This window comes from Opisthocomus hoazin, chromosome 1 (genome assembly GCF_030867145.1).
Source record: "Opisthocomus hoazin isolate bOpiHoa1 chromosome 1, bOpiHoa1.hap1, whole genome shotgun sequence".
Lineage (NCBI taxonomy): Eukaryota > Metazoa > Chordata > Aves > Opisthocomiformes > Opisthocomidae > Opisthocomus > Opisthocomus hoazin.
Window position 1 is genome coordinate 116,317,901 of NC_134414.1, and position 14,466 is coordinate 116,332,366.

The 14,466-nt window shown below is 41.6% G+C and overlaps 1 protein-coding gene across 6 annotated transcripts in view; it reads left to right on the top strand.

Moving 5' to 3' along the window:
* Window positions 1-14,466, top strand: part of NRIP1 (nuclear receptor interacting protein 1) — an 80,174-nt gene that overhangs the window by 42,639 nt on the left and 23,069 nt on the right. For 5 of the 6 annotated variants that reach the window (XM_075433744.1, XM_075433752.1, XM_075433733.1 and 2 more), the window contains exon 3: window positions 12,322-12,370. The exons of the other annotated variant lie outside the window; for it this stretch is intronic. The gene's annotated coding sequence lies outside the window, so the exon portion shown is untranslated. The remainder of the gene's footprint in view (window positions 1-12,321; window positions 12,371-14,466) is intronic. 6 annotated transcript variants of the gene reach the window in all.

Sequence of the window (14,466 nt, forward strand, 5' to 3'; positions counted from 1 at the left end):
TTAAAGAGATAGTCACCCAAGTATGATGGAAACTGAATTCTAAACACATTAACCCTTTCAGTACTCTATGGTTTCCATATGCTACTCAAAAGCGAATGTCAAACTTGATCAGCATTACTGCAACTGCTGTTAAATGAACATTTTTACATCTATTTATAGTTAGGGTTGTATTATGCTTTCTCTTATCAGAGTTATGAAAGCAAGATTTGACTATTACTTATTTTTTTAACAGTGAAATACTCTGAGCTGGCTAGAGATCAAGAGGTAGCCGTAGGAAATTGCTTCCTGGAGACCAGTGGCTTAATTTCTACCACATTTTGTATTTTGGTGAATGTATTAGCATAAATATATGTGTATGTGTGTACGTGTATGAATTGCGGTGCAAGTATACAGGTATTGTTTCAGAGCTGCTGCTGGAAGACTTCTGGACTACTGTCCTCAGTGCTCAATGTGGTTGAGAGGCATAAGGATGTAAAGAAGGTGGATTTCAGATTGGGGAATGGGGAATGAGAGAATTGACAAGATAAATGGCAACTTCACTTAGTTTGAAATTACTGTGAGCTGGCTGGAAAGACTAATTGTAGGAGGCATCTTGGGATTTGAATTCTGTTCTGCAGATTTGTGTCTTTGACTCAAAGCACCTAAGTATAAAGGCATCGGTACAGCTGTCTTAACCATGGTTTGAGGGGGTTGTATGTTAATTATTCACCCTTTTAATCTTATCCTCCTATTATTTTTTGTTTTTCTTATTTGGACTTCTTGTTCTGTGAAAGCCCGGGGGCCGGTGGGCTGAGTGCCCTTCTGTGGCAGCAGTGGCAGCTGGCGGGCAGTGCCCACCCCTGCTGAAGGGGCTGACCCGCAGGTGTACTGCTGTCTGAAAGACCTGCCTCTCGGTACCAGCACACGGTAACTCCCCAGGCTGGCTGATTAAGAAAATAGTGAGGGGGGAGGATATCTGGAAGTTGTTCACCAAGGGAACAAATGGCAAAAAAAGCCATGAGTAGAAATTTTGCTGGCAAACTTAGGGCTGTGCGTGTGCTCACAGGCAACATTGCATGATGCATCAGAGTACTGAAATGTGGAGAAAAAAGTCTTCCCCCTGTAGCCAAAAGTCTAGCACTTAACAGAGATTTAAGTGTTTCAGGTGTAAAAGACATAAAACTTACTGAGAGTTTATCACTTGTTGTTGTTTTGGTTTTTGTGTTTGTTTTTGGTTTGTTGTTTTTTTTTTTTCCTGGGGTGAATCTTGTTCAGCTGGAACATGAGGTGCAGCAAATGTCAAATGTCAGGCTGAAATGGAGTATGCTTACTAGAGAGAGACTGTGCTGGCTCCGAGTACCTCCTTGCGAGAAAGGGGGGAAAATGCGTTTGCCAGGATAAACAGGGAAGATCAGGCGCTACAGCTTCTTGCCTCTTTGGGTTGCCTTTTTCCCTTTCCCTGCGCTGTCCGGCTCGGATAAGGCTCTGGAGAAGGAAACAATGGAGGAAAAGGTGCTCCACGCAAGAAAGAAGGATAGGACGAAAGCGACGTGGTCTGTGAAATCTGTACTTTCCTGCCCTTGCCTGGGGTGTGCCGTGCCCTTAATATTATGGGAGACCTAGGCTCACCTGCTAGTAATTTCTAATTTACTGTCCTAATTCATCGATTTGTTATCACTAATTGTACTTCATTTACTTCTGTGTAGTTTCCAGTACCTAAAGGGTTGAAAGGTTGCTGTAATTGGCACCCGCAGCTGCTCTTTCTTTTGACAGGGGATAATTTTGCAGCCTATGCTTTGTGTGACAGCTGCCTAATTGGGCATTCTCCCCTTGTAGCAAGCCTGCCTCCTCCAGCCTCCCTGCTGACAAATGGTGCTGGATTATAGATGAGGACACGCTGACCCGTTCGACCTTGCTGAGGCAGCGGGGAGGGGCCTCCTGCTACTTGAGGGAAGCTTTGGGTCATTTAAAGGACAAGGTCATGAGCCAGGTGGGGAAATGACATGATATCACATGACAATAGCCCGGTGACATGGTCAGTATGTCAAGGACAAACTCATCAGTATTGATTAATGCTGCTTTTTCCTGGTGTCTCTGCGAAGCCACTGGTATTGCAGAAGTGTTTTGCTAATTTGTTCTAGGTAAAGTGCCACACGTTATTGTGGGGGTTATTTTGGGGAGTTTTTGTGCAGTGTTCTTCCCAGTGCAGGTCACGTGCAAAAGGAGTGGTGTTAAAGCCCCGCCGGTGAGAAGTTACAGGGTTCATCTCGATGTTTTTGGTAGAGTGTACGTCTGCGTGCACTGCAAGGAAAATACCAGGAAGGATGCATGACAGGGCAGAACTGAAGAAGGGGCGAAAAATCCCTGCTTTTAAATTTCAGCGTTTCACTTTTCGCCCCTACTCGAAATGCACATGTATGAACCTTTATGAAAACGCGTGTGTCCACATACGTACGGCTGACTGGAATGCGGGAGACATGTTTAAATAAAAAGAACCGAAGAGAAAAGTGAAGTATAAATTGAACGTTTAAAGAAAAAGTCTTACATTAGCTCAAGGGCGATACAGTTAAGATAATGCCTTGCTTATTTTAAGAACTAACAGAGTACCCAGCTATGCTAGGCGATAAAAACCTGCCAAGTGGGTTTTCGGAAACGTTGTGAATGCAAGTGACAGTATTTTGAGAGCATCTTCGTGTTGCATTTCTATGCTAATAAACTTCAAGGTAAATGAACAGCTTGTTTGGCATTTGCTATGTTAGACAATAATAAAAAGCTTTCTTCTGGAGTAATTAGACTTGATAGATTGATTATGTTAAGAGGTAAAGATAAATACAATCAAAAAGAAAACTCTCGAAGGGAGTTGCTGCCGTTTTTTGAACTTTAGCGGTGTCATTCCGTTTCAGGCAGTGCCTAGTGGTGTGTCTCGCATGCGTGCGTATGTGCACACACGTGCCTGCATGCATGGACACATGCACACACGTACAGACATGCGTGTGCGGCGTGCGCCGAGCCTCTGAAGCAGCCTTCTAAGCCGGGAGAGGAGCACGGCCCCCATTTCCGAGAGATCCGATTTGCTGTTGGGAGCTGTTGTGTCTGAACCTCGTCACTTCACCAGGATGTAATTTTACTCCCCCGAGGTAAAAAGCCGTCAGTGGTAAAGTGTGATAAATTAGTTCGCTCAAGTAGATGCGCGTGCGTGCGCGCGTGTGTGTGTGTGTGTGTTTAATTCTGACCTTGCTGTGCCTGTGTTTAGCTGCTCCCGGTGCCCGAGTCAAGCCTGGCGGAGGTTTAATCCTGTGCCCTTGTACACGTATACTTGATTAGTAGTTGTGGTTATCTCAGCAGAAGACATTCCGCCCTCCTCCTTGTATTGGTCGGGACCCGGGCATTGGGGAGTCAAGTTGAAGGAGAAAGAAAAGAGATTTTGCATTAGTATTCTATGAAAGCCTTACTGTCTGCAGAACAAATTGATTGCTACAGTGTACCTGTGCTTGGCACCACTGCTGTGAAAGAAAGGTATGGTTGTAATCTGTTTTATTGTATTACATATTGTGACACTCCAGGAATGTTTAACATTCAGCTCTTGTGTGGCACATGCTAGAAGTCTGAGTAAAGAAAAATATGTGAATGAATGAGAAGTATGCGAGGCTGTCGTATCGGCAGCTTTGTTTACTACAGCCAACTAAGTAGCCCCTGCTAATGAGACAAATTTATTGTATGTGCCAATGGCAACGTAAGGAGATGGATAACTGAATTCTCTGTATTGTATTCAGTTACTCACGTCTGTGTCAGTAGTTGCTACGTATCTACACAGATAAAATTCTAATTAACGTTTTAAGGAGGTTTTGGTTTAGCTTTTAGCAAGATGGTAAATGTGAAATATACTTGAACATGGGTGTGTTTGCCTCTTTAAATGAAAATGTGGTGTTTTTTTCCTAGCTTTTGATCTGCTGCACTGGCCCTGTGGGGGCGGGGGGGGGGGGGGGGCTGTATGTGAGGGGAGGTATAAAAATACTAAAATCTTAGATGTGCTGCTATGATAAACAGAACAAGAACAAAGCTGAGGAAAAGTCTTACAGGATTTGAGCCTTCATCTCTGCCCCCCCCCCCAATAGTAGGTAAATATGCACCTATATTTTAATGAGAAAGCTGGTGATCTTCGTTTCCTTAGCTCAGCTGCCGACTGTACACAGTTGATTCTCTGGTTTTACAGATGCTCAGCTGATGCCAGTTGTGTGGTTGATGGGAAGTACTAAGCACTCCATTAATAAAATTCAGGCTGTTTCACAGAGAGCTGTACTTAGTGCTTCATTCTTGGCATCACTGAAGTTGTGTTGGTGATTATTTGGATGTTTGCTTGCGGTCACTCCGAAACATGGGAAGTATCTGCTCTTGTCATGCCGACATTCCCAACTAATTAAGTTTAGGACAGGTGGCAGACTTGTCCTGGGCATTTAAATCTGCATGTAAACCTAATCTGCTAACTTGATGACAAAATGAAAATCCATCTTTCCTGGTGTGTTATCACCATGCACAAGCCGCAGAGGTGTTTGCAAAATCCCCTGTCTACTCTTTGTCCTGGCAGGTGACACGTAGATGAGTTGCTTTAAGAACACGAGGGACTTGGAAAACGCTGTGTGCTGGAGAGCCGTCGTGCATTGTAGTAGTTACTTCCATCATATGGCCTTGGCGACTTAAGATTAACACTTTATAGATGTGCAGTATATTTATATGAGCGTACCCTTGAGCTTACATTTTACACCTTGCAAAGAGTGTGAGTGCAGCCTTAATACATGCTAGTCGTCGATCTTTGAGATCCCTTGACAGCGAAGAAAATTTCGAAGAGCCCCAGATAGGGAGGCTCTGTGATGTGATTGTTTGTACTCAAATAATGATGACTTTAATTACAACTAATTAGTCAAAACTTATTTATTCAAAGCAAATATTTTGTGAGCTATTCTTTCCCCTGGATTTTTTTTGAAATATAAACACATGCATATATAAGTACATATATGTAATGATAACAAAAGTCGGTAAAAACAGTTGCACAATTTTCACAGCAGATTGCAAGATCAAGGGTCTTTACCATGTTTAACAAGATTTTGGAAGTTAATTGCGGTGAATACTGCAGAAGTGCTTCAATCTTATCTTAAATTCTGTGTTGACTTTTTGTAGATTTTAACCAGTTAGTGGCAGGCAGTTGAGAGACACAAGAAGAAGGTGTTAGATAAATACAGGGCAATACTGCATTTCAGTGTGTATTTATGAACTTTTGTTCATAAATAATTCAACCTATGACTTTAAATAAGTGATTAGCGGAAAAGAAAATGACATGTGATTAAATCCAAGTCCTTGAAAACATTTTACCAGTCAAGAAATGCTGTGACTGCCTTGAGACTTCTTTTAATTCCTCTTTTGAGTAGAGCCAGTTCTAGGAATTGTGGGGGTTTTGTTTTGGTTTGGGTTTTTTTGTCAATTATTACTGTATCAATAGAGATAGGAGGTAGATTCTTTAGATAACAGTTAAAAGAGGACTGATGAGTGCGTGTTTTTGATACCTCAGTTTTTCTAGTGCCGTGGAATGTATCAGCTTGGGTAGCATGTGATTTTCCTGTTTGTTTTTTGGGGGTGTTTCTGTGGTGGTTTTTTTTTTTAAGTAAAAGCAGAAGGAAGTTTGCAGAATTAAAACTTCTACTGCCAACTTTACTGGATGAGCATGCCTGATAGCACTAAAATCTTGATGTGAATTTTGGAATACGACTTTGCCTGGACAGACGGGACTGCTGTATTTGGAGGGCAGAAAATCCCCCAACAAATAAACAAAAAAATACAAGCAAATAAAACCTCAGATAAAATTAGTCAGATTTGAAAAACATTCTTCCCTTGCACTGGAGGCATGCGGTTGATTCCAGCATTGGCTAACTGTGTAACACCGCCTTTCCTCCGGAAATACTTTATCAAATTTTAAGCGAGTTGGTGCTTGGGCGTATCATCACATTGGGCAGATTTCAGAGGCAAATTCCAGTTTAGATATGTTTTTGAAAGGTAGCTGTGCCCTGCTTGAGGTTGTGAAATGCCTGTTTGCCATCCCCACCCCCTTTCCTTCTGTTACCATCCTTTACCATAGTAAAGAAAAGAGGAAGCTAAGGTGTTACATAACTTCTCTGAGTACATAGAGGGGGTTTTTTTGTGCAGATATTGAAGGCAGCATTAACTCAACCAGTGCTGTAGCTACCAGATTCCTGCTAATGCTAAAGGCAGTTGTGTAATTAATGGCCTTGTGTACTGAACTGAGACTGCTGCAAAACCTCGAGGGGGAATTATTTTGTCTATTGTGTTGGTTAACTTTCCCTGAAAATTAAAAGTGTTGCTGGTACTCCGTCGGGGTGATGGGGGAGGATTTTACAAGGCCTGATGAAATAAGCTGTGGCTCCTTTTTCCTAACCACTGGACAAAGCATCCACAGCAGCAGAATCGGGTTGAATGATTGAAATGGAGCTGTTAATAAAAACGTGATCAGTCTTACTTGAGGGGGCGAGTGTGGTAAGAAAAAAGTGGAAAGCTGCACTTGAAAGTTTTTGTGTGATTTTAAGATGTTCCCGCTGTAAAACCGTAGCAAGAATTGGGACCTGTTGTTGGGACTAGCATGATTGCGTATTGCAGTTGTGTTAAATGATCCAGAGTAGACAAGATTATTCATCATCTTTGTCTAATCGATTCTCGTGAAGGCATCTGAAAAACCTGGAGCTTGCTAAAAGTTCCAAACACCTTTTTTTCCCTTTTGTCTGGATCGTTGCTTCTGCAACATCAACTGTAGGTGGCACTGACTATTAGCAGTTCCAGGGTTTGGGATACTTCCACTCTTCCCAAACTTACATGTTTTGTAAAGCCAATGGCAGCCAGTTGGTCTATTTTCTCTCTCTCTGGCAAAGAGTACATGTGGCAGGTATCTGCAAGTTTTAAAAATGAATGAGTATAGGAATTAAGTTATTTAGTGAGTTTGGTCGACTTGGAAACTTCCAGCTTCTGAAGCTAGAATTTGAGTTTGTGAGAACTCATTAGGAATAATGTTAATATCGATTATTAAGGGATGAATATTCTTCCTATGCTTCTCGACCCGGTTTAAATGGGAGGCAAACGCGTTTCTGTAGCCTTAGTTCTAGTTACTGGTGTGACTTGCCAAAGATTCTCAGTCAGGCTTGGTGGAATTCAGGGTTTGAGAGCCTGGGCAGCACGGAGCAGTTCAGCACACGCTGAAAAGCCGCCTGACTGGATTCACTTGCTGCTGCAGCTTCAGTCACCTTTCCTGCATAGCTCTGTTTCTGGCATGGACTGCTGGAGTTTTGTTTGTACACTGGTGTATATGTGGATGAACCCACCCCATGTTTCCTAGTGCATCTGAGAAGTCCAGTGCTATGAATGTACTGCAAATGAATTAGACTGGTAAAAAGCAGATTCTGATCGCTTTCTAAAGCAATGAAATAAAAATGAGCCTGTTTGGGAAGGAAGTGCTGAGATATGTGTATATGCGTCCATACAGACTTCACTGTGCAAAATCCTTGCATCGGGATGAAAAGGACTTTATTGTTCTTGGGTAGGAAAGAAACTGAAAGTGGGCAGTGGTTCAGAAGAGCCGCTGCTGCAGAGCTATCTCCTACTGCTGTGCAGTGGTCCTTCCAGCTCCAGTCAACTGAAGAACTAAAGAGTGCTTGCCCAGCTCGTTAGGACTGTTGCAGCATGTCAGATCTCTGAGAAATAGGAAACGTTGTTGCTGGAATTATGTCTTTGATCCTAATGCCATCATTCATCTCTTCAGTTCAGTACTGACACAGTTGTTTTGTTGTGGAGAACTTTGTTTCAGCAGGTGTAGTGGGAAACCTGTAGTGTCTGTGCTTGACTGACACACATCACCCACTAAGGGTGATAGCAGTGCTGGTAATTTTTCTTATTTTCGAATTTACTGTGCTGTGGAATTTACTGTGCTGTGCAGGTCCTGTTCCTTTAGTAATCCCCATTGTTTCCTCAAGTTTAGTGTACTCAATCGTTCTGTTTCACCAGTATGGAAAAAAAAAAACAAACAACAAACACCAAAACCAACACCCACAAACTGTAGAGACACAATATCTTGTAATTAAAGGGCCAAACTGAGATTTAGAAAATCTTTCTTTCTTTGCTATGGATATGGACATCGTGTCTGTGACTGTGGGCATGTTGCTTAATCTTCCCTTGTGCTCACTGTTCCTTGTGTGTAAAGTGGGAGTACTCCAAAGGACTGCTGTGGTACATCCAGTGATGTTTGTAAGATGTTCTGTTTTGTTCAGAGACGGAGTAACTTTTTTTCTTGCAATTTTGAGAGTGCCCTATAGCCTCCAGTGTGGTTTAGGCTCTCACAGTGCACAAAATGAGAGGTCCTGGTGAACAGCGGAGGAGTGAAATTACTGTGATCAGTCTGTAAAGAGCAGCAGCCCTCTAACATCAGGTATGTGGGTGTCAGATTGAAACAGATCTCTGGTAACTGGAATGCCTTTTACTTGTAATTATTTGGGGGGCGGAGGGGGCTATGACCTCACTTTGTGTATAAGTAACATGGAACTGAATTCTTCAGTTCACTGAAGTCTGAAATAGTTTGGGATTTTCTTTTCCAGACTCGTGTAGTCCATGAAAATCCCTTCTATAGTTAGGAATGTTGCCTACTGTCTGCAGCTTGGTGGTGGAGTACATAATTTTTTTTTTTTTTTAATTATGGAGTTTTAAAATTATGATTGTACGTTGCATCAAAGAAAACCAGGATGCTCGGTCAACTTCAGACACTTTCTTCTCAGCTTTTCTACCTGTGGCTATCATTTTAACAAAGAAAATAATTTCATGGAAGGGTAGTTCAGATGCATGTTTTGTGTAGTTTGCAAGTGTGGGCTCTTGCACGTAGTTGTAGCTGACAGGTACAGCCAACAGAGGAAAAAGTCTCTTATCAACAGTTCCCTGCTCCTGAGCATTTGGTCTGTTCTCCGCGATTTACGAGGCTGCTGTGTCAGAGGTTTCTGTAGCATTTGGCTAGTCATGATGGACTGCAAACCAGTTTGAAATGAAAAATGGCTGGATGAGCTTTGCTGTGCAAAAATTAAACTTATAATCAGATTTGCTAATTGAACAAAGAGGAATGTTTAGCAAGAGAGGTTTTTGTGGCAGTGCCTAGAGCGGCAAAGATTTTGCTTACATATCCCTATCAAATAGTCTGGGTTTTTTGGATGTGCATTAGGAAAACTGTCATAAATACTGTTACCTTTCTCGTGATTGGTATCTGTGAGGGATATGGGTCATGCTTGTTCATGGAAAATATCCATTTGCTTTAAAGTGGGATAATTAAAGGTGAATACAAGAGTTCATGGAAAACTCGAGAAAGGTGCTTTCGGTAATGTGTTCAAATGTATTAGCAAAAAGGAGGCTGCTGTTATTCTGTGTTCTTTAGTCATTCATGTCTTATCAGGCAACTGACAAAAATAATTTTGCATTCAGTGCACACTTTGCTTCTCATATGTAGAAGTGAATTACAAGAATAGTTTAGACTATTGATTTTCATTTTGGAATCTTCCCTCCCCACCCCCCAATACAAGTGGAGCTTTTGGTCTGAGTGGTGATGCACAGGGAGTAGTTTACTGATTTTTATCCTTCCCACCCTCCCGCCTCTTTCTTAGCAGCTGATTATAGAGTCAGGATTTTTTAGATCTTCAGTCCGCCCTCTTGTTCCATTGGTCAAGATCACAATACAAATAATGTGACCCCCTGAAGATTTTTGACTTCCCATCCATATGCATTGTAACATGATGTTTGCTGCAGTTCAGTGGAAATATTTCCTACAGTGGTGGAGAAATACAGCTGATGTTTTAGGAACCACGCTATCTAGAAAATCACCTCTGGCTTTATATTTTAATGAACCAGGTTGCTTGTATCCTTTTACAACGTGCAGTATCCTACATAAACTTGTTCCTGCTTCTCTTTCTCTTACTCTTCAAGACTTCGTGCTGTGAGACAGTGTCCCAGGCAGCTTGGATAGCCTAAATGCCTTCACCTGCCATTGACGCTTTTCTTCCTGAAACCTACTTTTTCTCTACAACCCTTCCCTTCTGCCTAGTTATCCCTGTGTCTTGTCTTTAGTTTGTAAGCACTTTGAGGTTGTAGTCTGAATTTACTGGAATATAAAATGGTTTACGGCAGTAATTACGCCATGCAGTGTTTCCCAGCAAATGTCAAGCGCAGACAGATTTGCTGTCATAAACCTGGCAGAATATAAAGGCGGCAAGTGGAATTTGTATACCAGTAGGTTGTTATTGGTAAGCCAAACTGTTCACCTTCGAAAGTGCTGCAAGCAAGCTCTGGGTTGCATGATTTAGTAGAGAAGTAGCAAAGGGGCTTTGAAAGGAAGTCAGGTTAAGTTTTATTTGCAATGAAACTGAAATTGGAGGCAGGCCCAGTAAATCCAATCGCTCTTATCTGAAGAGTGGGAGGAGAAATTATGTTCCAAAAAGTAGAGAACTCGCAGAATTAAGTCTGCTGTTTGGGCTCAGATTATCCTATTAAGGCAGCTGAGATGGAGAAAGCATCCTTTGTTTCACTGAAAGAGGTCTGGGTTTATGTTTAACCAGTCCCTGGGACAGGTACTTGCTCTGCCTTCGCCTTCCTCCTCAAAAGCTTCCTTGTTCATGTCAGCTTTGGCACCTTTTGCTGTCATGATTAAAAATAAATAAGTGTTGTCACTCTGAAAATAAGTTTTCCTCACAGCAGTGTTGCCTTTCCTTCGCTGGTCTTTCTGGCCTTTCATCCCTCTGCACCGTCTGAAGTGAAAACCGGTTGCAGCAGGGTAGGGATGTTGTTGCTGTACCAGCCAAGGCAGGGAAAGAGCTTTCAGCAGATTTTTAATAGCAGCAGCTCAAAAGAAGGGGAGCCCTTTGATGCTATATTTCAGCCCTTCTGCGTTCTATTTTAGCCCTTCTGTACCCTTTTCTCTATATCATTAATCTTTGTGTTCTGTTGATTTTTTGATGTTTATCGCTTTTCCCTTCGCCTCCAATCATATGTAGCAAAAGAAGGGTACTGGGTGAAAACTGTGTTATTACAGCAACATGTCTTTTGTTGTACTGGAAAAACTATAAATGTGCTTTTTTTTGTTTGGTTGGTTTTTTTGTAAGAGGAAGGGAAAACATCCTGGAGGCCAGTGTTGTTCTAGGGCTTCATTTAATTGTTGTCCAGCTGAACTAGCATTGTATATGTCCTCAGCATCTCACAGGTGCAGAGGTATGTACTTTAAACTTCATGTAGGCTATGATGAGGGAAAGGGAACAAACAGTACAGGGTGAATCTGTGAGGAAAGGCAAGCGATGTACACTATTTGTGTTTTGGCATGTGGTTTTGCAGGAGGCATTTTGGTGGATTTGGATTAATTTTTGCTCTGGTGATTTACTGTTGGACGAGAGGAAGAAGTAGCCTCCAGCCTGTAGATGATCTTTGCTGGGGGAGCAGTGCAGAAACATAATGGAATTTCCTGTGTGAGAAGTGCCCGAGGATTACAGTAAAAACAAGTGTTCGTGGAGACAAAAGCGTAAGGAAGAAGGACACAGTAAGTGATGAGGCTGTGTGAGTAGAAATGAAGGAGTTATTAATGTCTGTAGGACTCAGATGAGACTTTTTAAACAATCTAGAGCAAGAGAAAAACAATTGAAAACTTCAAGTAAAGGGTTATGTGGTCAGAGTGTGTTGAGGGGAAGGATTACCGTAACAGCTGTGTTTTGTGTAATGTGGAAGGGTTGCTGGGTGCCGGTAATGGTACAGAAGTGTGGCTTGGAGAAGTAGGGAGCTGAGAAAAGACTAAATGAGGGTAACTTAAGGATAATTGCGAGAGAAGACGGGTTAGGTTTTAGAAAAGAGGACTGCAGTGTCACGGGTGTGTTGTGTGGTGCTGCTTTGTTGTTTATTTTTTTTTAAGTCATGAGTAAATGGATAGTGGGAGTGTCAGAGTAGAGATTATCTCCTGATGACAACTTTTGACAAAGTGGGTAATATGAACTGGGTAAGGAGACCTATCCCTTCTCTCCAGGCACGTTACGTTTACCAGCTTGTTCAGCTCAGTTTCACTGGTCAAGCTCTGATACTGTCACAAACTGAACAAAAGTATAGCCAACTTCAGGGGAAAACTCTATTTTAGTCTTGTTGATACCTTGCTAAGAAGTAAGGGTTCCTTTCATGAGTTAATACTGAATTAACAAAGTGACTTTCCTGTTACAGTAGAAATAAAAATGTTTTCCACCATACATTTCTGCATCCTGATTATAATATGTTTATTTTTGGCAGGGTGGAGTGAAAAGCAGATTCACAAAGATCCAGCACTGACACTTGAAAGGTATGAGTTTCTGCCCCTAAACTTGAGACAAAGTTTGTTAACCTGTATTTTTTTCTCACCCTAGGCATGGACTGCTACCTGTATCTAATTCCCACTAGTTTTGGTCCTTAACCCTCTTAAGGATTGCGAGGCAGAGGGTGGTTTGTTTCATATCCCCAGATAGCCTTTGATCTCTTTCTCCTGAGATTGCTAACTAGGGTGCCAAGCTAGCATTCTGCTAAAAGTTTCTTGGGAAGCTGAAGACATGATCAGCTGCCCACTGGAATTTCTGGCCTTTTCTCAACAAATAGGCTTTAAATGGTACGCTTTTAGAGCATAAAGTCTCTTTAAGAAGAGTAGAGTATGGTTTGTTGTTGTTGTTGTGGGTGGGGTTTTTGTTGTGGGTTTTTTTTTTTCCCCTCTGGTCTTCCTTTGCTGCCCTGTTTGGTTTGTACCTCCCTGTCCAGCGTGATTCACTGCTGCGTTAATTCAGTATTTGTGAGTCTCCTCTTGTAGGTCTGTAAGATTCCGCGCGTACGTATGAGCCTGAACTGCTGTTGAATGAAATCACATTAATGTAGTCTTCAGTGAAGTTCTTTTGGTATTGTTCACTGATGAAATTCATCAGCAGAGGTTGAATGAAAACCACCTTCTTTAGCTCAATGACAGGATTCTTATAAAGACTCTAAAAAAGAGAAGAAACCAGCAAAAGTGTAGTTCAGTAAGAATACAGGCAGTCAGTGAAACTTATTTTCAGGTCATTGACAATGCTTTACTATATATTGATTCGGAAAATGCTGAAGTTACTTATTGATGGTATATTGAGCTGGGAAATGACTCTTCCAGATACATCAAGGAAAGGAGGCTTTATATAACACAAAGGACATGGGTTGTGACCTGTCAGCCATGCTCAGATCTCTACCGCGGCAGATTAAGCTGGAAATAATACCTAGCCTGATCAGCTGAATTGATAAGAGTTGTGGTTAGGGATAATAACTATTAGATGATGGCTTTGTACTACATGATGCATAGTTTAAGCTACTTTGGTGGGGTTTCACGTGTTTATTTGCTAGATTCATGACTTCAGGTCTTTTTGTTTTATGACGATTTCTTTCTCTCCATACTTCATCAGTAGATATTAAACAAACAGGTTAAAACTGTAGTTACAGCTTTGAGATATTTCTGTGGGTCTTTTTTACCTCCAAAGCTGAGACAAGATTTACAGAGGGAAATTCCCCACCTACCTCCCACTGCCTTTCATTGTTACTACCAGCCAGTTTTGTTAGATGATGAATTGGTATCAAACTTCACGCATGTGGGAAACCAGATCACCTGCTATGGTTGGTGTGTGTGTGAGGAATACGAAAGCTGGAATAACTGATCTTGCGCATCTTATTTGGAAAAGGAAATCCTATGCTGTGTCCTGAATTATGGCTAACACTGGAACAGGCTGCCCAGAGAAGCTGTGGATGCCCCCTCCCTGGAAGTGTTCAAGTCCAGGTTGGATGGAGCTCTGAGCGGCCTGGTCTAGTGGAAGATGTCCCCGCTCATGGCAGCGGGGTTGGAACCAGATGATCTTTAAGGTCCCTTCCAACCTAAACTATTCTATGATTCTATATTAGGAAGACTATTCACATTTTGAATGTGGACCAGTTTGCTTTTAATAGTCATGGTGCTTAAACTGGTGATGTATTACTGTTTTCCAGTGTGGTAGATGTCCATCTGTCATGTGGCTAACATTAATCTGTGTTGCATCAGTTAGATGCCTGTCATGGACAAATCTACATGTGTGCGTAATCTTGCCATTATTTTGTTGTCCTATTAAAATCCATAGGTCTACTTATGTTAGTAAAAATAAGTAAAAAGAAAGTACAAAGTTAAAGGACTTACTATTAAACTATTCATCAATATGGTATTTTAACACTTTTAAAAACTTCATTTGACATTTCACACATGTAAATATAACCACAGACTATTTTTTTTTCCTTTTTAAAAAAATGAAATAAAATAGTACCTTTACAGAATTGGCCATTGGCAGCCATCCAGTGCTACCAGGTCATCCATTGTTGTGGACTACTTGACTGCTAAATTGAACTGGAAGGCCTCTCTTCTTTGTG